The sequence below is a fragment of the Anas platyrhynchos genome, chromosome 1 (genome assembly GCF_047663525.1).
Source record: "Anas platyrhynchos isolate ZD024472 breed Pekin duck chromosome 1, IASCAAS_PekinDuck_T2T, whole genome shotgun sequence".
NCBI classification, from domain to species: Eukaryota; Metazoa; Chordata; class Aves; order Anseriformes; family Anatidae; genus Anas; species Anas platyrhynchos.
The window spans coordinates 84,373,421-84,394,733 of NC_092587.1; the positions used below are offsets into that span (position 1 = coordinate 84,373,421).

The 21,313-nt window shown below is 35.7% G+C and overlaps 1 protein-coding gene across 10 annotated transcripts in view; it reads right to left on the reverse strand.

The window, feature by feature from the left end:
• Positions 1-21,313, reverse strand: part of STXBP5L (syntaxin binding protein 5L) — a 198,971-nt gene that overhangs the window by 135,662 nt on the left and 41,996 nt on the right. The gene's annotated exons all lie outside the window — the stretch shown is intronic.

Below are 21,313 nucleotides of genomic sequence, written 5' to 3' on the forward strand. Positions count from 1 at the left end.
TCTTGTTTCAGAGAAATCTGTAAATCTTGCTTACAACCACTCTGGTTAAAAGCTACAGGGTGAATGAATGCACTGGAAAAAATAACATCATGGCCCTAATGTACACTGAAGTTTATGGAAATACACTGAAGGAAGGTTATGGAATAACGCTGAAGGTTATGGAAACCTAAACTGAGTTAGAAATGAGAAGGCTGTATATTTTGGAACATCCTAATCACAGCAGATCATTTTAATGAGCCTGCTAAACACCATATAGAGATACAGAGATATAAATAAATTAAAAATGATAATTAAACATTTTATTTGATTTATTGCCTTTTATAAGGGCTATGCAAAATATACCATTCATTGGCCATCTATATACAAGGGGTGCAGATGGTAGCCTAACATACTCTTTCTTACATCAGAAACCAGACAGGTAGCTTTAATTCAGCCATTTTTAATTTCTGTTTTCTCAGCCTTTAGATATTAATATTCAACACAGTATTTGTTTCACATATCTCTGCATACCAGTACATAGATTACACATACCTGTTACAGCATGTACAGTTACTGGTAAAAAATGCAACTGGTTACTGTCATTTTATACCATAAAACATTGAACTTAAGAGGTAAGTGTGAATGTTGTGTTAGTATTTGTTTTATCTCTTTGTACACTTGACCACCAAATTTGTTGACACTAGTCTGAAAGAAGGCTAGGAAGTTTTGTTTGTGCTCTTTAAGCAAAAAGTAGAAGACTGGCTATATAAGTTCTACACAAAATTAAAACTTAGGGCTTCTCATATTTTCTTATAGCACAGATTTATTTAAGTGGTTGTTGAATTTTTATCAATTTGTAAGTGATCACCAGGTGCTGATTATCCTCATAGCTACCTGTTATGAATAATTACTGGTAAGAACAGAAGATAAAGTGAAAAGTGAGCATCTAATAAGTCTTTCTAAAAAAGGTCAAAAGACTTGCCAAACTAAATGTCTCTAAAAATAGAAAGCCATTTTTCCAAATATTAATTCCTCCTGTAGTTGCTATGGAAAAGTTATATAACTAAAATAATCTATTAAACTTTCATCCATGTCAGAAAAGAGCTTGAGAATAAATACTGCACTTTCTCTTTTAAATAGAGAAAGCAATTAGCCATTACTGGAAATTTCTGAAACGAGATTGAATATTTTCCCCAAACCCACAACCACTGGACTTCAAATACGGCCAATTCCGTAGTCTGTAGGAGATGAGAACAGACGATTAAATAACATTGCCTTCTTATCTGAAAGTGTTTCAATATCTACTTTAGGTAATGCAGATATGGGGAAGAAAATCTTTGTCCAGGGTTTCTAGAATAATTAAATATTATTTATATTATTAAAATATTTAATTTAAATTAATTTAAATATCATTTTACTAAACACACTGGTATCTAATGCACAGTTTGGTCAAAGCAGAAGCAATGTATTTCGGGAAAAAATATACAACTACTTAAAATGGGCCATTTTTGTGCTCACAAGCATCATTCCTGCAATGAGAATGTACTAGATTTTACTTCTATCAGGTGAGAAGATTCCCCCAAACCTACTTTGCTTAGGCTTTTCAATAAATCAACATAGAGCTGAAAGAAAGAATAGAAAATTTCTACTGATAAGGTGAGATCCTACTTCTCTGAAAAAAATATGAGCATTCTAATAACAAGGCATTCTAATAACAAGGCATTCTAAGCACAAAATAAATGCTTTCTATAATTAACCTGTTTTCCTTCAAAGTTAAATTAGGCTCTGCAATTACATGCAGAGCCTAATAAATCAACATTTTTTTTAAATCAATTTTATGAAATTTAGTGACCGGAAATCTCCAGACCATAAGACATTTAATCATTTATGAAAATGAAATGATTGTCTAGTAACAGATTGTTAAATAGAGATCGTATTCTAATTCACAGATTTACTGTAAAAACTCAACTTTATACATCAATTTAAGTCAATATTCCGTAAGTTTTCCAGTTATACTGCAACAAAGCAGTAAGGAATACTGTAAAAATATACCTCTAAGGCACTGAAATAAAAGTGGACTCTCTGATGATATCCAGTGATGATTCATCCTCAGTCTTATTCAGTAATATGTCAGAAAAATTCCAAGTACAACATCACAGAACACTTTTTTTTTTTTTTTTGACTGAGAGATCTATGCATAATAATGTATATCCTTAGAGATATATATTATACAAGGGCACTTTAGTCAGAAAAAATTGCACTAATACATAGATGCTAACGTATTGAAAAAGACAGCACCTGATCTTGACTCAGGCTTTTTAAGTGGTAAGTGGTTTAGAGGTTCATTCACTTGATTTTTTGAACATTTCCATTGCTCCAAGGAATCTACTCTATAACATCAATATGTGAAAAGAAATACTTGAAAAAGACTTTCATTCAGACATTTCAGTGTTCATCCACCTACAAGATAATATAGATACTGAAGTCACAAACCTGCTTTTTAGGCAGCGCAGCACTGCCCAAATTATTGAATGGTTTTATTACTTAACAGGAAACTGCTCAAAACTTTTTAGTCATGTTACCAGCAATTCCTCAAATACGTAATTTGCATCAGCTCTGTTAGTATCTGTTTAGTATTGGATGATTCCAGGAGGTCCCTGGTACAAGACAAAAAATCCTTCACATTCAATGACTTATTGAAAGCAGTTTCAATTTGTTATTTGTGTAGTAATTTAATTCCTGCCCCAGAAAAACAGGTGAGTGACATCTCCAAAAATTTCAGTTAACCAGCACTTCTGCAAATCAATATACTCATTTTTGACACTTATTAACATAAGATGTTAATCTAGAGTTTCATTTCTTAAGCAAGAGACATGTAAAACATACATACTATCAGAAAAAAAAAAAAAAAAAAAACACAAAAAAAACTGGCAATGAAGCTACTCAAGTCTGAATATAAAGAATTTGAAAAAAAAAAGTAATTTAAGAAAAAAAAAAGTTGGAATTTAAGGAAATTATTTAGAGTCTGTCAAAATTTCATTGAACTATTTGTTTTTTGTTTTTTGCTTTTTTTTTAGGTTTAGTTCAATACTGTATATAATACTAATTGTGCATATATTAAAAGGCATCCCAAATATCAGACAGTCAACCTTAAATTGTTCTACTGTAAAACCATTTTTTTAAAAGAAAGATTTTCAGCATCTAATTATAAGGGAGAAGAATTCCCCTTTCTCTACTGCAAGATATAGATTAAACGTTATCTGCATTTCATCACTCTTATAATCCTCCTGGGCCACATAACTACTCTATCAGATTTTGAAATAAAGTACATCACAGACCACAGTTAATCAGCCCTTCCATGTAAATCACATGAAACAGGTAATTAGCAGCTGGTTAAACAGTATTTTAGTAAGCCCTTTTGGTGAGACGAGTATGAGCTATGACTTTGCTACTTCAAACAAACACTTGTAGAGTGTCTTATACAAACTAAATTCATGTTTGATGCCAGAGGTATTAAGCATTTATGTCTTATTTGCATTAAAATTTATAATCACATTAGTTAACATGGGTTAAAGATGAGTAAGGATTTGAAACTATAGTTGGTGATACTGAATAACTTCCAAAGAGCATTAGCGTTTTTAGAAAAGACTGTTTACTTCTGGGAATAGAACAGAAATAGCAGACATCTTCCTGCATCCTGTTTTTTCCATGCCAGTTGCTGAAAGTCTGCATGTTTCAGTGAAGCAGGACACTGTTCAGAGCCTCCCATACTAATACAGTATTAGTTTCAGAATAACCCAGTTCTAGATCTTATTGGACAAGAATCAGAAGGGATCTTGGCAATCCAAATTAAAAAGAATGAGAGTTCTGCCTTCCTCCAAGGATTTTGCTTTGTAGAATTTGAGAGAGCCGAAACACTGCTATAGCTGAAGCACAGCTTTCATGCTGAGGCTATGCCAGGTAACTGACAGCAAGATGGTGCATCCAATAATCCAAATCCCTCTCTACAGCATGAAGGGAGCCAACAGAGACTCTTGATGCTGTATCACTATCAGCGCAGCCCTGTTGAACCATTACTGTAATCTTTGGCAAGATCCACATTTTTTGTGATCTACTTCAGGAAGTAGATCTGCAGCAGTAGCACAGTATGAACCACTCACAACAAAATAATGACTTTTTTTTAAATTGAGGTGCAGATTTTAAATCCAGTTCACAACAATATTTATATTCTAACCTTCAGCATTCATATTCATTACATATTAATCAACTGACAGACTTATTGTTAATGGCACTGTAAGATCACATTGATAGTATCAGAAGTGGTCCCTCTGACATAAATAGGGAATACATTTAATAATATTTATCAAATAGCAGTTAAAGTCTCTGAATTGTCTATCTACCTAGTATCTCAAATATGCACTATAGACTTCATATATTTATTTTGCAAATCACTAAAAAGTTAAAGTCTCAAAATTCAAAGCTGAGCTGACTGTAAACAATAGAAAAGGTTGTCTACCAGCTTTAGGAGGATTTATTTTTGCACCACCAATCCATGGGATGTTAGAATTGAGGGTTACAAGACAAGCAGTTCTTCTCTTTTACTGCATTTATGACACTGTATAATTGTAATTTTCTTTCACTTCTACATGTAATTTGCTGACTACAACTACTACAGTCACTTTGCTTCAACTGGAAAGTAGAAGCACTTCTTCTACTCATTGAATATATGCATTGCGCATTATTTTCATGCTATGTCTGTTTGTTAATTGATAGGATTCAGTAATAAAAATGGGGTAAGAAATTAATTTATAATGCTAAATCTCGCATTACCCCCATACAAGATATTCTGCCCCATTTTTCTAGTCTATGGTGTCTGAAAGAGGAAAATAGCTTTTGATACCTAGAGATTCATGGGGAAAGGGTTTTGTTGTATTTATTCCTTTGTTTATTTTATTTTTGTGGTGTGTGTGTGTGTTTTTAAGAAATACAGGCAATACGTTAAATTTTTGTCAACTTAAAGTTGTTCGTGCCTGCAGATAACCAGTGCATTATCCATCCTACTTTACCTATCACAGAGTCCAAGACAATGACACCTGCTTTTAAAACCTTGTTTTGTAACAAACATTACATTTGGATACAGAATACTCGGATATTTATCCCACAGTCATATCCCCAGCAATGATGTTCCTCTAGTACCATGCAGATGCCACAGTTGGGCCCTGGTTTCACTGCTCCACAGTCAGCCTAGGAGAAGAAATTCATCAAATGAAGGAAATGGTGAAGGGCAAAGCTGAGCTAATCATTTACTAGCAAAGGCTTGGTAGAAATACAGGTGGCAAAGCATAAATCTGGGCAGTTTCTGCTTTATTTTAAGCCTTGTTTTAGTCAAATATCATAACTTCCAAGCTCTGCACCAAGGCACTTTGTATGCCAAAGTGTCCTGTGTTAATTTAGGTATGTTTTGACAATTTTTTTGCAAGACAGATTATTAAACTTAAACCAGATTTGTACTTCATTTGCCAAGATTCTCTAAGTTTCTCTAGGAGTGAATTTATTTCAAATTACTGTACAATATATTGTGTTGTTACAAAAGGTAAAAGTAGTCAAATATTGGTTGTTTAATGAAAGCTCTTCCAAAAACATCCTTTCATCATTACCTATTTTCTACTATCTTCTACTTCTTTGTTGGAAGAAGTGAGTAGCAGAAAAATCAACTTCTGCCTCTCCAATAACAGAAAGGCAAAATCTCTCTCCTTTTTCTGTTGGTTCATCAAGTATTAAGCTGCAGCTTGTGCGGAAGTGTGAAGCCCTAAAAATGTTTTTGGTCTAATTCAAATAATGGTATTTCTCTGAAAAAAAGTAAACCTCTGTAATATTATTCTCTGCAATGAATCCTATGAAGTCCAATGAAGTCAATATATCATTGCTTCCTACATGACCTACCTTTACTGGTAGTATTCTCAAACAGTAACATGGGCAACTTGTATTCATCTTGCATTTACTCATCACCAGCAGGGTATAAGACAAGCAGTTATAGTATCTGTGGCTGGTATTGTCTAATATATTAAATGCAGAGGCTTTTAATATAACCAGTGGCATGTCAGATTTGTACACACGCCGACTTCTCAGGAGCAGTATCACTCTCTCCACTAAGGTCCATTCATCCCAGATACGTGTTCCAGACATATATGAAATTCCAGGGGAGGATGAAAATATCTACTCTGACCTCCCCTTTAAATGCAATACTGTTTGTTTAACAGAAGCCTGCTTCCAGAAAGGCAATAAAACTTAAGATTTCAAGAAATGAAGACTCTACATTTTTCCTTGGTAATTCATTCCAAAGACTAACTACAAACATTGCTAAAAATATGAAGCTAGTTTCCGATTTGAATTGGTCAGGCATTAATTTCAAGCCCTTAATAAATTTCTCTGCTAGCTTAGAAAACCTTTTAAGTAGCCATTTTCTTCCTGTGAAAAGACATGTACAAAGCACTAAAACTATCATGCAGTCTTCTTTTTAAAAATCTAAATCAGACTGCGATCCTCCAATCCCTCAGTATGTATTTTTTTCCAGACAAATATATATAATTTTAACTCTTCTGTAAATCTATCAAGATTTCTACAGTTGTGTTTCACAAAAACAAAAAGACAATGCAAGCAAAAGAGAAAGAAAACAGCGAAAGTTTTCCTAATATGTATTTCCTTCTTGTTATATAGCTCTTATGCAGATTCCACAGACTGGTAATTTAGCACCTCCACTGAAGGAAATACCTCAGCCACCAATGCAAAACTCAACTACGAACGAAGCAGCCAACTGTTAAACATCAGTACCAACAATACTCACTCCTATTGGTAAAGCAGTAGCCCATTCTCTAAATAATCATTCTTTCATTAGGGTAACAAAATAATAAATAGAGAGTTGTATTATTTATTCACTTCTCAGGAAAAATCTGCTTCTTCATGGGAACTATATTTATTTTATCTTTATATAAATTACCAACTGCATCATGAGAAGACAGACTTGTCTCTGAAGTAAGCTACTGGCCTTTTGCTTCATGCATTTACAGACATCTCCTAATACTGTCATCATTAAGTGCAGGGGCAACAAGTATATCCCATATTAGAAAGAGGAAATACAACCTTTTTCTCTTTGCACTTTCTTTTCAGGTAAAGGTTAGTCTGAGCTGTGACTTGTTATGGCAGGCATGAAGTCTTCCGTATGTAAACCACAGCTGCTACTCAGAAAAGTACTGGAGCTTCTGAGGTGGTTTGGCCTGCAACCTATAAATAGACTTGTGTGCTTTCTAACCAGGAAGGCTGCCAAGAAAAGTAATGGGCTGTAGCTAGTCGGTATAATCGAAGTCCTTGCTATTGTGCAGCAGGGAGAGAGAATTGACAGATAAATTTTTAGGACACTTTGGGGACATTTCTGTCCAAGTAACAGAATTCTCAATGTTAATTATTTTGCTCTCTCTTCTTCTTTTCCTCTGCCCTGTCTTCTAGAATAATGTGATTTAAAAGGCAGGTGGATCTTTCTAAATTGCAGACTACTCTTGAGCACTCAGATTTACACTGTGGGTGAAAACAATGGTTACCACAGCTGTTGGATTTCTATCATATTCAAGACTAGACTTCTAACCAGAGATGAACCCCAGTATCATCTCTCCTGGCAGAAGACAATGAAAAACGTTTATGCAGTCCTGAAGCAGGTTGTCAGGTTATGATGATGCTATAGGATTACTCTATTAGCTGCAGATTTCTACCAAATTCATTGATGGCATCATTCCAGGTATTGTAACCAACATATAATGCCTTTGCAATGCGAAAATTTATTAAAGAAAATACTTACAGCTTTATAATGCAGTTAAAACCACAAACATAAGAAGAAGCTGGGGAATGTTTTCCTCGACTCTAACAGCACCTCATTTTGAGGGTTAAACCTTTATGCAGCTCATGAATGTGACTGTGGTTTAAAAGGACTTAGTACTGAGAAAGAAACAGACAGAAACCACTTCAAAGTGATTATGTCTAAAATTATTATTATTATTATTGTTGTACCATTAGAGAACTACATTAAATTCCTTCTCTTTCAAGAAAACATATAAACTTTTAAGGGAAATCTTTTTGCTATATGTTAAAATATAAATGCCTCCAAAGCACAACAGCCTGATTTTTCAAGAAGTGAGAGGTTCGTAACCATTGACAACTGTGATTGCTTTTGAGTTCCCACCTAGTACTGCTAATTCCTTGGCTTTCACTAACAAATTAAGATAATATATAAAGTAAGAGGGAATTAATTTATTGGACTTCAGACAAAATGCTGTTGATTCACTAACTATAACAGCTGCATTATTCAAATAAAAATCTGAGAAAAGTTTCAGGCAGACAACAAATTATAGATTCTGTCAGACTGGCAAAAACATACAAGAGCTTCTTGATATTTTGAAATCAGAGTATTTTCTTTAGTCCTAATTCTCAACGCCTCTTATATAGCATGAAGGCATCTAAGCTTTCTGCAAATTAAGGTCATTTGATTGCTGACCAGCACAAATGAAGCATTCAGAAGAGAATGAAAGACATTTTTCATAATATACATTTCAATCAGTTTCTTTTTTCTTTTTTTCTTTCTTTTTTTTTTTTAAGACAAGAGTGTACTGATTAAGATCACTTTCTCAGAGTAAAACATTCTTAACCCAGTAACTAGTTCTTGTAATGACTTATGAAACAGTACCTTTGAAATGGCACAGTTAAGGACTGAAGCTCTGATGTCTGATCCAGAATCTGATCCAGACTCTGTTTCAGATGTGCATAATAAAAAGGTTACAGAAGCAGAAATTGACACAATGTGTGAAGACTGCATGGTGACAAATACTGTTAGACTATGAGACTAATTTCTTTAAAATTCTGAAACTGTAACGAACTCAGGACAAGGCTCAAGACAATTTGGTAATCATGAAAGATAAGGAAAAGCAGGAATTATTTTGATCCTTCAGGCCGCATTTGCCTTCAGCAAGAAGATAAGGGAACAGAACGAGGTAGCTGCTAAGAAGGAAGAGAAGATCATTAAATCACACAAAGCTACCCTAACACTGCAGGGAAGGAAACCTTATGTTTGTGGAAAGCACAAAGCACTTCTTCAGGTATTTCCCCAGATTAGAACACAATATAGCTTTGCTTCCGTTCTTGCAAATTTCAAATCCTGAATACAGGAGAAGCATTGCACATTGGCTGCAGCATGATCACGTATTATAGCAGAACCAGCTACTCCTTTACTGCCAAGCAGGAGATCCCCAATGCTCTCTGAAGCTCAGAATTACTGACATCTGCTCTTCTCAGGGCACAAATGAAAACAAGGGAAAGGAAGAAAACTCAGACCTGTTGGAACTATGGTGGCTTCAAATACAAGTTAATGAGAAAAGACCTCCACACTTGTGAAGTAGGCACATTTAATAACCCTCTTCAGCATCTACAAAAGATCTCTGCTTCATCATCCACCAGTCACCTGCACACCAAACTCGTGGGTTGCTGTCTCTCACTCATTACCCTTCCTCCCACAGCTGGAAACTTCCCCTGTCTGAGAGGACTCAACAGAATACTAGGGAGAAGAGCTTCCCCCCAGGGATACAGCCAGTAAGGAAACTCGAGGAACCATCACAAGGTAAATGGAAGGACTCTTGTTCTGCTGCCCAACACCACTCTTTACCAAAACACAACCAAGCAAGCAAAAGTGATGCCATCTGTTATAATTACATCTGTTAGCTTAGGGATAAAAAATGCCTCTGAGACATTGCTGGTGTAACCGAATCCCAAGAGCATGTAACTGCAGCATTGCTGCTGGGAAGTGTAAGCTGACTAAACCAGGGGCTGTGGCATTGCTGCTATACTGTGAGAGGCCTCTGTTGAGCTGTGCTCCCACAGTGCTCTAAAATTTGGGAAGCTCAATAGTTTATGGACAGTACAGCTCAAGGTACTGCAAGTCCCCATGACCATTACCTCCTAGAGAAGCTAGATGACCTTCCTATTCCTGCAACACATCGCTATATTGCTGTCAGTCAGTATTTTTCCCATGAAGCCATAAAAGAGAATCAAAAGATACTTCTGTGACCAAAAAACTGCTTCAAATTCTGACCTACTGATATGGAGCAAGTCTTCATAAGCACGATATTTTTCTGGAGGGCATATTTGGTCTCAGCAAATTTTGCCCATTGAATAGAAACTGCCATTAATAGAAGTGATACAGAGGACAAAACTCACATACACTCTTCTGGGCAAGTTTGTTAATGCTTAGTGCACTCCCATGAAGAGGAAGACCATAGTATGCCCATGCCATGCCTGTTGGCTGGATATTGAATCATAGAATGACTGCAGTTGGAAGGGACCTTAAAGACCATCTAGTTCCAACCCCCCTGCCATAGACAAGGGATGCCACCCACTAAATAAGGTTGGCCAAGGCCCCTTCCAGCCTGGCCTTGAACACCTACAGGGATGGGGCATCCACAACTTCCCTGGGGAAACTGTTCCAGTGCCTCACTACCCCTATAGTGAAGAATTTCCTCCTAATGTCTAGCCTAAATCTATCCTCTTTCAGTTAAGACCATTGCCCCTTGCCCTATCATTATCTACTCAAGTAGAGAGTCCTTCTCCATCTTTTTTATTAGGACACCTTTAAGTACTGAAAGGTCACAATGAGGTCTCCCTGGAGCCTTCTCTTCACGCTGAATATCCCCAGCTCTCTCAGCCTTTCTTTACAGGAGAGGTGCTCCAGCCCTCTGAGCATCTTTGTAGCCCTCCTCTGGACACACTTAAACAAACCCACATCCTTCTTGTGCTGGGAGCCCCAGACCTGGATGCAGTACTCCACGTGGAGCCTCACAAGGGCAGAGCAGAGGGGGACAATCACCTCCCTCCACCTGCTGCCCACTGCTCTGTTGAGGCAGCCCAGAATAAACATCTCTCCGTGTCCCTCATACACAGTATTCCACGTCTCTCCAATTTAGAAACAAGGATATCATGGGGGACAGTGTCAAAACCTAATCTACAGATAACTATTTAATGTGAATTGTCCTTGTATGCACACAGCTTTCAATCTATCAAGCCATCTGTCTTACTGTATATGCAGAACACTATTGGTCTTTACAGCTTTTTTGTGTATATATATATATATATATATGAATAAAACACATACATATAAAATAGACATACATACATACATATATATGTGTATAATATATACATATGTTAGAATCTCCATTTTTTCAGTGACAAATGTGTCCAGGTTCCAACAAAAGCCTAGGCTCTCATTCCCTTTGGGAATCTAACAGAAATAATCAAAATCCGTAGAACAAGGTTGGACACATGAAATCTACATAGTATGTTATGTAAACAAGGTAGTAAGAACAGCAGTATTTTGAAAATAGAAGACCATTTTACTAAAAAATATGTTATCTATGAAGTTAATAAAAGGAAAATAGAGTGGTTGGTTATTGGTACTTATCAGTTGCAGTCTTTTAGAGTTCAGTCTAGTATAATAATCGATAAATTAGTTATAATTTTTACATGCTTGTTACTATCATTATTTGTACTTTAAAATGTGGGTTATCTTGTAATTTATATAATCACGGAAAATAGTCATGTGGTTCTGTAACTGAATAAATGCTACTTATTAAAATAGCAAAGGCTGTAATTTATCTTTCACTATCAACTTGTTACTCCTCTTTATTTCAGAGTTTCAGTAAAATAGTTCACTATCCTTATTTCTTCAGAATTAAAAAGTGATAATTAAACGGAAGTTGTTCTTGCATTGTGTGGAAACTCTCTGGATCCCTAAATGGAAAATGGAAAGTCTGCAATAGAGGGAAGATGAAAACAAAGCATTCAGACATTTGCAGTCCACAGAACATCTAAGTTAACATAACAAGAGAAGCAACAGGAAAGTCTAGTTTCATTTTAAATCTAGCATCCTTAAAGACATCAACCCTGCTATCTATGAAACTGCCAATCTGGAGCATCCTTCCATAGCTGTAGGCTAAAGTCTGAGAAAATTCAGCTGACTATGATCCTTTGTTAACCCAGCTCCAAAAATTATCTACTGACCCATATGAGGGAGTTACCTTTGCAGAACAGTTTAAAGTGTTATATATAAACTTAAAATGAATTGCAGAAATATTTAAAATCCATGAACTACATCACTATCTTGAGCTATTAATGAAAAAAAATCTTTTAGTTCATCCTCTTTAAGAGCATTCATATAATATAAGTATTCTTGAGTTGATGAAATAAATATACAATACTTCCTTTCTTTAAGATGCACATATCAAAAATCTCCATTTAACTGTGAAAAGTACCACATCCACAGCACACTTAATTTCTCCTCACCATTGGCTGTACCATAGTACCTGCATGCTCCATTTTTTTTTTGCCATAAGCCCATATTTTTCTGCCAAATCTACAGCCTGCACTGCACCCCCTACTTTCTGTTTTGCCTTTGTTAGAGGCCCATCCTGTTTTGTCAGATGTGCTGCTAAGCATCATGATTTCATGAGTCACACATAAGCAGAGCAGACAAGCTGAGACTTTACATGCTAACTTGCTCCTCCAAACCAGGCAGTAACCCATAGACACCACACCTCCCCATTTAATTTTCTGATAGACTACTGCTCAGAACATGTTTTTTCTACGGTTTTAGAAAACAAAACTAAAAGCTATCCATCTTGGAAAAAAAAATCTATGAAATCAAGCCAAACTCAACTTGTTCATTGCTGCATTTAGCACATAGCCAAGGTCTGCTCAACAATAAAGACAGTGCTTCAGTCACTGTGGAACTTACTATTTTGTAGAGGACAAATGAAGACTATGGAACATTTAAAGTTTTCAAAGAGCTTAAGTGAGGCTGCATGACATGTAACACTCATATAGGAAATCTCCAGAGACACAGATTTTACCTTGAAAAATGTCAATGTCACTCCCAATGACTGCAGAAACTGTAGAAATCCCTAAAATGTTCCTTCATTGTGTTTCATCTGACTCACCCTGCAGTAAGTTTTCAGTGCTGCTTCTCTACTCTTCAGACGCAGTAGTCACTGGATTTTTTAGAGATCACTTTCAAAGCTCTAAAGAATCAGTATTCAACTAGCGGAGCTCATCTTATGAAACTGATTCCACACTGTCATATGCTATTATCAGCTATGAACTCAGTAAGGGTAGGGGAACTAATAATGTAAGTTCTAGTAAAAGCTGGACTGCATGAAATACCAAGCAAATGAAAAACAACATCAAACAAACAAACAAACAAACAAAAAACCCAACCTTCCTTAAATATGCAAGGCAAAAATCAGAAAGACTAAGGATAACATGAAAGTAGACTTCAACACTCTGTATAGTCAGAGTGCATTTGTCTGAACCATTTAAATTCAGTCATCAGAATGCTGACCAATGAGCCTAGAAAAGGAGGTTACATTACTTCAACCTAAAGAGCAGTCAAGAACAAAGAATACTCAGTTCATGAAATTTGATTCCTGAACTACCAAATTTCCATGTCAGACTTATATATGTTGCTAGCATATTAATTACAGTGGAATCCTCACATGTATATACTAGAGACCTTGGAAATGAGATGGAAGCACAAAGAGAACATACTACAAAATCCTAGAGAGACAGGAAGTCCAAAGACTTCTAAGAAAACCAAAAATGCAGAACAGATCATTTATCAGGGTCTAGCAAGCATTATCTATTCATATTTTTTGTTTGTTTGTTTGTCTTTTGCAGTATGTGGAGATAGTAACTAACCTGAGATGATAGCCACAAAACTAAACTGTGTATGTAGCCTTAAGAAAACAGACAAAATAAATATTGCTCAGATTCTGGTATTCAGATGCCACAGCATAAACTAACACAAGCTTTGAAGGAAGGCAATCTCGCTTTATAACAACTTAATCTCTTTTCAGCTGCAGCCAAATCCTTGGAATAAAACAAAAACTTAGGAATTAAATATATAAACACATATGCAAATATAAGTACACATACATAGATACATATAAATGTATATGTATGCATATATATACACATGTATATATGTACATTTATATATAAAACCCAACTGGCAGAGTATGACCACTACACTGAAAATCTGTATTTTTCCTAAACCATGCTATTTGTATTACTTGGTTCAGCACTCAGAATTGGCTTCTTGAACTCTGTCAAATAAAACAGAAGCAACAATTTCTGCAGAGATCCCAGCTCAGCATACAGAAGAATGGACAATATTTACCTCTAATAACAGCCTCTCTCTAAGTCAGTGGCCTTTTGCTCAACCACTTTCTCTTTTTAGCAGTCAGCATGACCTTTGGTCACAAGAGGATCCAGATCAATAGTATCAACACGAACTAATCCTGGCTGAATAATTTTTTTTTCTGTCCTTTGCTAAGCCAAGAAAGCAAGAATTGCTTCAAATCTCAAATTATGTGCCTAAAATGACACATGGCATGTTATGTTATGTTAACCAACTGTAGTGGGTTTACCCGGCAAGGTTTTGGGGCTGGGGGGGAGGAGGCTATAGGGGTGGCTTCTTTGAGAAGAATCCAGAAGCTGCCCCAGGTTTTGTTTTGTTTTGTTTTGTGGGGGGAGGCATTTTTGGTTTCTTTCCTTTGTTTCTTGCTTCTGTAGCTTGTTAGTAATAGGAAATAAATTTTACTATCTCCCCACTCTGAGTCTGTTTTGCCCATCACAATAATTGTTGAGTGATCTCCCCGTCCTTATCTCAACCCTTGAGCCCTTTGCATCGTATTTTCTCCCACTTTCCCTTTGAGTAGAGGGAGTGAGAGAGCGGCCGTGGTGGAACTCAGATGCCCACCCAACTAAAACCACCACCACAATTTAAAAATTAATGTCATTTTTTTAGAGCTAAGAAAACTCAGTTTATTTTTCTACTGATATATGAATTTCTGTACCCGGAAACTGTGTACTCAGTAATAGTTAACAGACCAAAAAATCTCCAGAAACACTTTCACAATTTGTAAAATTTAAAAACTGAGTGTATCATAACAGGAATGCAAGTTCTCTGAATTTAATCCAAATCCAGATTTATTATTCATGTATCTTAAGTATTAGGAGTACAGTGGGCACAGGAAAGTTATATCAAATTCTTATTCAAGTAAAGTGTCCAAAAGCTAGCAAAATTGAATGATTTCTTCTTTTTTAACTTGGAAAGCAAAGTTGTTAAGAACAACATTGACTATACTGAAGCTAGAATGTAATTTTCTTATACCAAAGTAAATGCAACATGCATGTGGAAGACAAAAATGCATTAAAGTATGAATTAATTAGTGTATTAAAGTAGTGAAACCACACATATAAACTAGGATTTTCATTATAAATTGCTACATAGAATAGAAAAGCAGTACATATTTACATCCAAGGTTCTAGGAGAATATATTTTAATTTATTTTTCAATTTGCATACAGCTAAGCTATTCTTTGTAGTATGAAAAAGAGGTAGAGCTCTGGGAAAACAGATCAAGAGACCTTGAAAAGTCATATAGTCCATCCTCTTACTCTGCACTGCTCAGACTAACTGATGTCCAAAAATCATTCTCTGGAATTATTTGGCTTCCTTACCATCCCTACGTGCAAAACCTTGAAGTGATAACAAATGTAAGCTCCTGCCACTTATTTTCTGTGGAGATCTATCAGCTTTCCATTTTATGTCCATTTGAAACAGTAAAGGAAAATAATTTGAAACAATAAAGGAAATGCTCAAAAGAGGCAGCTTAATTTTTTAGACTTCCAAGACTCTGCAAACTTCAAAATGATTTTCCTTTTCCATGTTACTGTGCCTTTTTCTCTGGCAGTAACAGTCACCTCTTTCGTCCAGCACTGCAGCATCCCACTTGCTTGGTGCAATGCTAACGATTGTTCAGAGTATCTGCTGTGTACTTGCAATGCTGATGTGAATATCAGTGGAAACGTTTACAGGCACATTTTTTTTTTGCAGGTGTACTAAACTATTCTACATTACAAAGCTATGTTAGCCAAACATTTCAAGCCCCAACTATCCTACCTTTGAGACAAGGTAGTTAAATTTGGTCAACAAAGATTAGAATCGCGGAGCATAAGGAAATAATAACAAATGAAAGGCTAAAGGGACATGAGAAATCAGGCCTTCTTGATTTCCACTTTATTAAGGAAAGCAGCAGAGGGCAGACTGTTCTACCAATTCTGGGATTCCTGAAATGTTGTGTTTTGAGAACACATTCTAATAATATCAATGAGTTAACCTAAATAGATGAAACAAACTAACAAAATCTACACATTTTCCCCTAGAAAGAACAGCAATTAAAGAAAAGGCAAACACTGCATGAGCTTTTTAAGAAGCCTGCCAAAATTCTGCTCATTTTCATTCCTCAGCTATTTAATAATTCAGGCAGTACATTGCAGTCAAAATGCCCATTTGCCATTTCTGTATTTGTATAAAGCATTAGTCAGTGTTTTTTAATCATGTTGCCTATCTTCAGAACTGTCATTGCCCTTTATGATTTTGCTACTTTGAAGAGAAAAAACAATAACAACACTTCCATGTACTGAAAAGACACATGCAGTGCTACCTATACATCTTGTAAAACTGTGAGAATGCCCATTTTAACATTCATATGCATACTATTCCAAAATGATGATTTATCGTCACACACCAGTGAGGTGAAACTACTTCTGAATAGTTCTGCTAGTTCTATTCTGCTACTGCTTCCATTTTAATGTTTTTTTTGTTTGTTTGTTTTTTGTTTGTTTTTTTTTTTTTTTTTCCCTATATTCTTTTAGTTTCTAGGATACCACCTTCAATAAATTGACATCTAAATGTTAAGGTCATCATTACAGAATATGATAACAGGTTGTCTTATGCACATGTAACTGTACACTTTGAAATTAAAAAAAAAAAAAGCAGTTTGTTTTTTGTTAAATTGAAACACAAAAGTTTGAATTTAAAGTGGTCTTACAGGGAATACGTTGGAGGATATACAGGCACATGGCACCATATGTCATATTCTTACAAACATTAATGTTCCAGAATGCATGAGTGAGGACTGCTCATTCATATACAGGACTTGGTATGTGCCTCCCTTCTTAGCTTCTGGGCAAGGTGGTCCATGCAGGGGCTGTGCTGCAAGGGCTTCCTGGAATATGTCTCAAAGTATAATAGAACTCAGTGATCATTTTTTCTTCTATTTTCTCCCAGGAGTTCAGCCATAAATAAATAAATAAATAAAAATAAAATTAAAAAGAAAGATGCAGTGACTAGATTATACACAGCCAATAAACTCACTTAAGTGGCAATATTAGGAGTCTGAAGAGCTTGTAAGAGTTCTTTCTAAAAACAATGTAATTATATCACTTCAAAATCCTGGCCAGAAATTTCAGAAACTGTTTGAAAATCAACAATACTTCCCTCAAACTGAGAGGGTGGCAGGATGGGCAACAGGGAATCAAACAGAGAGATATAAGTAAACAAATATCTACTGAATTAAAAAGGGAGAATAGAACAAGAACTCGGGAACACCTGAGTCAGTAAGATTACCACTCTCATGATGTAATGTCAATGTCATCCAAGTTTATTGGGATGCAAGTAGACCAAATGCATGCCAAATCCATGCCCGAGAAGCCATGTAGCAGCATTAGAATGCCAGCAAGCTTGTGCTAACTGCAATGATACCCTAAAAATTACAAAAAAATCCCACTGAAGTATTTCTTACAGCGTTTGAACACAGAACCAAAATTACGACAGAGGCAAGTAACAAAATGATGTTCATAAAACTACTGAATGTATAGCTTATCCCAAACATAATCAGCTAACTTTAAGGATCCTGTAGAAAAAAATATTGTGTATTCATGTTATTAAAGATCACCTCTAGTGCATTTGAGTGACAGAATTAAAATTATAACGGCAGATATAAGTATGAAGTATGGCAATCCTTTTTTTTTTTATTTTTAAACCTGACTGAGTTATTTTCTGTTCATATTAGCATAATAAAAATAATTTTTCCAGTCTCTCTAACTTGAAATAAATACTTCACTGGTATGGTACTGCCATTAGGTAACAGATATATGAACAATAGTCAATTAATTGTACATAAACTCATCGAGATAACTTTCAAATATTCCCCTGAGACAGTACAATTCTGAGAGATGCACTGATTTATTGCAGCTTGTCTACAAGACTGTATTCAGCAACCATGCGGTAGACTTCACTCTAAAAATCTATGAACATCAAGGAATAGTTTTAAACTCTTTCTGGGCTACAGAGAAAGAAAAGTTCTAAACAGAATCTCAAAAAGCCATTCTGTAACCAGGAGATAAAAATAATCCAGATTAATTTTGACTGTGACAATTTATAAATATCGAGTTATGGAGTATATTTTTGGTGCTATTAGATTTGATAATATCTTACTCGGAAACAGGAAAGGAAATAGTTTCACATAATCAAATTATTTGCTAGCAGGATCTTTGGAATATCTTCAAAAGGTTTACAAACAAATGATTGGAAAATGGAATAGCCTTCCTGATTTTCTGTGTGACATATCTTTAATAATACAAGTTCATTAATGACTACATTAGATAGAAAGTGATCAGTAACAAGCTTTTAACGCAAAAGGGGATTATTACAATGAGATTTTATCTTTCACATGACACAGGCCACAGGTTTTTGTTATGTAGTTCCTGCATTATTATGATTCTGTTTCAACAGTCATGTTAGTTAGAAATAGAATATCGCTTTTAAGATGTCAACAAAGCATTGTTCAACAGTGCAGATTGCACATTCACCCTTTGTATACTGAGCTGCAGAACTGTCTTAAAAAGCCACATTCTGACAAAAGCCTTGCACGAAGACGGTATCATTCTCTTACTTGACACAGAGAAACACATGCTTCCTACTGGCTTTTTCCTGTTTCCACACCAGAGATCCTGCTGTCACACAAATCTTTGACATGGAAGGTGGATAGCTACACGAACATAAAGTAATTTCCTCAAAAGAAAATACCTAGGATCAGATGATGCTTCTTTTTAAGGGGTTCTCTGCATTTTTGCTTGTGGAAAACTGGTCAACATTATCTCAACTGATAAATAGTTTGGGGGGAGGGCGGGGATTGTAGTTTGAAATGAATGAGATGACTGCTGGATAAATCTTCCAAACCAAGAGATGGAACACTCTGCAAAATCTACACAGTCCTGTATAGTTGATGCAACACATATCACCAGCATGTATTGAGAAACATATCTAAACCATAATACAGATGACTACCATAGCAAGTCTTCTAAACAGTGAGGACAACTGCCTAAGCAGAGGTCTCTAGAAAGAGCAGAACTGACTGCAGACAGAACTGTCTGAAGTAAGTTTGTGAAATTTTTACCCTCTTTATGCTTCTTTGTATCTAAGGAAAAGTTGCCAAAGTCCATTTTCCTGAGATCATTGGGTGGTCCCCAAATGCCATTACTAATATGCATTGCTAACCTGCCAGAAGTGAAGGTATCAGATAACTTTGTGAGGTTCCTTCTGTTGTCAGAAAGATGATGCATCTAGAGAGGCACAACAGGGTTGCACAGACCAAGGTTATTCATTTATTTCATAAATAATTTGAAAGTTAAACTAGTGCTGGTAAAATCTGCAAGTAACACAAAAGGTTGTTTTTTAGGATAAATAAAAAGGAGAAAAGTCAGTCCTGCTGAATTGTAGAGCCTGTGGCCCAAGGAACCAAAATGGAGGACTGAATCCTGGAAAATAGTGACTAAGTATGATTCAGGAATCATGACACACGAGCAACTCATTATGAACTACTTCTAAATACAAGACCTGCCATAACCTTTGGATATGTGATAATGAGATTAGAGACACTGTTAAAAGATATTTTGGGGAGGTCTGAGATATTCACAGACAGAAAATGTGCAGAAAAGAATCAAGGACAAAAAGATTATATAAGCTATCAGTACCATTTATCAAGAAGATTGAGATGATATGCTGATTGCCTATGAATCTGCTTCAAGAAGAAAAACATGCCTACTAAAGAGGTCCTTAATCTCAGAAAGCCATATGAAGAAGCAGTTGCTGAACGATGAATTTGAAAATGAAACAAAACAAAGTTATTATTTTTTAAACAGTGAGGATAATACAGGGAATCAGTGAAAAAAGGTGAATTATTATGTCTTACTGATAAAGCAAGAATTAATGAATAATAAAGTGTCCATATCACACGTTCATGTATTAATATGATCTTTCACTGACAATATGGAAGATAGGAAGGGTACCAAAAATCATGAAATTTACATGTAAGAGATACCTTGTGTAATATTTACAATGAATATATTAGTGGCCTTAGTAATTCAGTGACTGTAAAATAAAAAAAATACTGGACAAGAGCAGCTGGTTGACAAGCCAGAGGAACACAGTCTTTAATTAAGGTGCCAAGTCCTAGGAAAAGTCCTGTGTCATTTCCATAGTTGACATTACTCCTGGTTAACTAGTTAGGTATTTTTAGGTAACCAGACTGCCTGATTCTGACAACTGCCAGCAAATACACTTTTATCTATTTAAATCCAAGGGAATATAAATATAATAGATGAATGTGGAAGTAGTCCAAAATGTAAGGAGCACTTGGAAGGCAGGTTTCTGCATCTACTCTGCTAAGTAAAATAGTACCCAAAAGCAAAGCTATGCACAAGATTCCCTGGTTGTTACTTGGCTCCCAGGCTCTGTTCTGAATTGGTGCATTTAGATCACTCTGAGACACAATCAGAGAGTAGTCCACAGGATGGAATATTCCAAGGAGCACTCTCCACAGCTAGTGAGAAAAGGCTGTGCCTTATTTGGCTTCTTCAGCCCTATACAGCCTTTCAGTTCTATCCCCAAAGGTTCTTCATCCTCAAATACTACTGCATACATTCCTACCCTATTCTGCAGCTTGTAAGACAAATCCTTTGTCTCATGTTATAAAAACACTCTGCTGTAGGGCTGAAACACAGAACTCACATTATTTCAGAGGCTTTGAAAAGAAAATAGGGAAAAAAATAAAAATCTTAGACACACAGTGGACACCAGTCGTGTTATGCAGGGTGACATCTCAGGAGACAGAAAGACCTAAGTAGTTTTGAGGTGAGACACTCCATCCCCTGCAGTCCAACAAGCATTCCCTGAGATGGACACATTTTTGCATTGCCTGTACAGGTTCTGAGTCATTAGTTCTCACACCGTAAAATAAAAAAGTGAAAAAATTGTAAGTTGTGAAAATTTGAAACAAGTGAATAGCTCATGTCATAACTAGTGGTTGGGAAAAAAAGACAACAACCAGTTATAAACT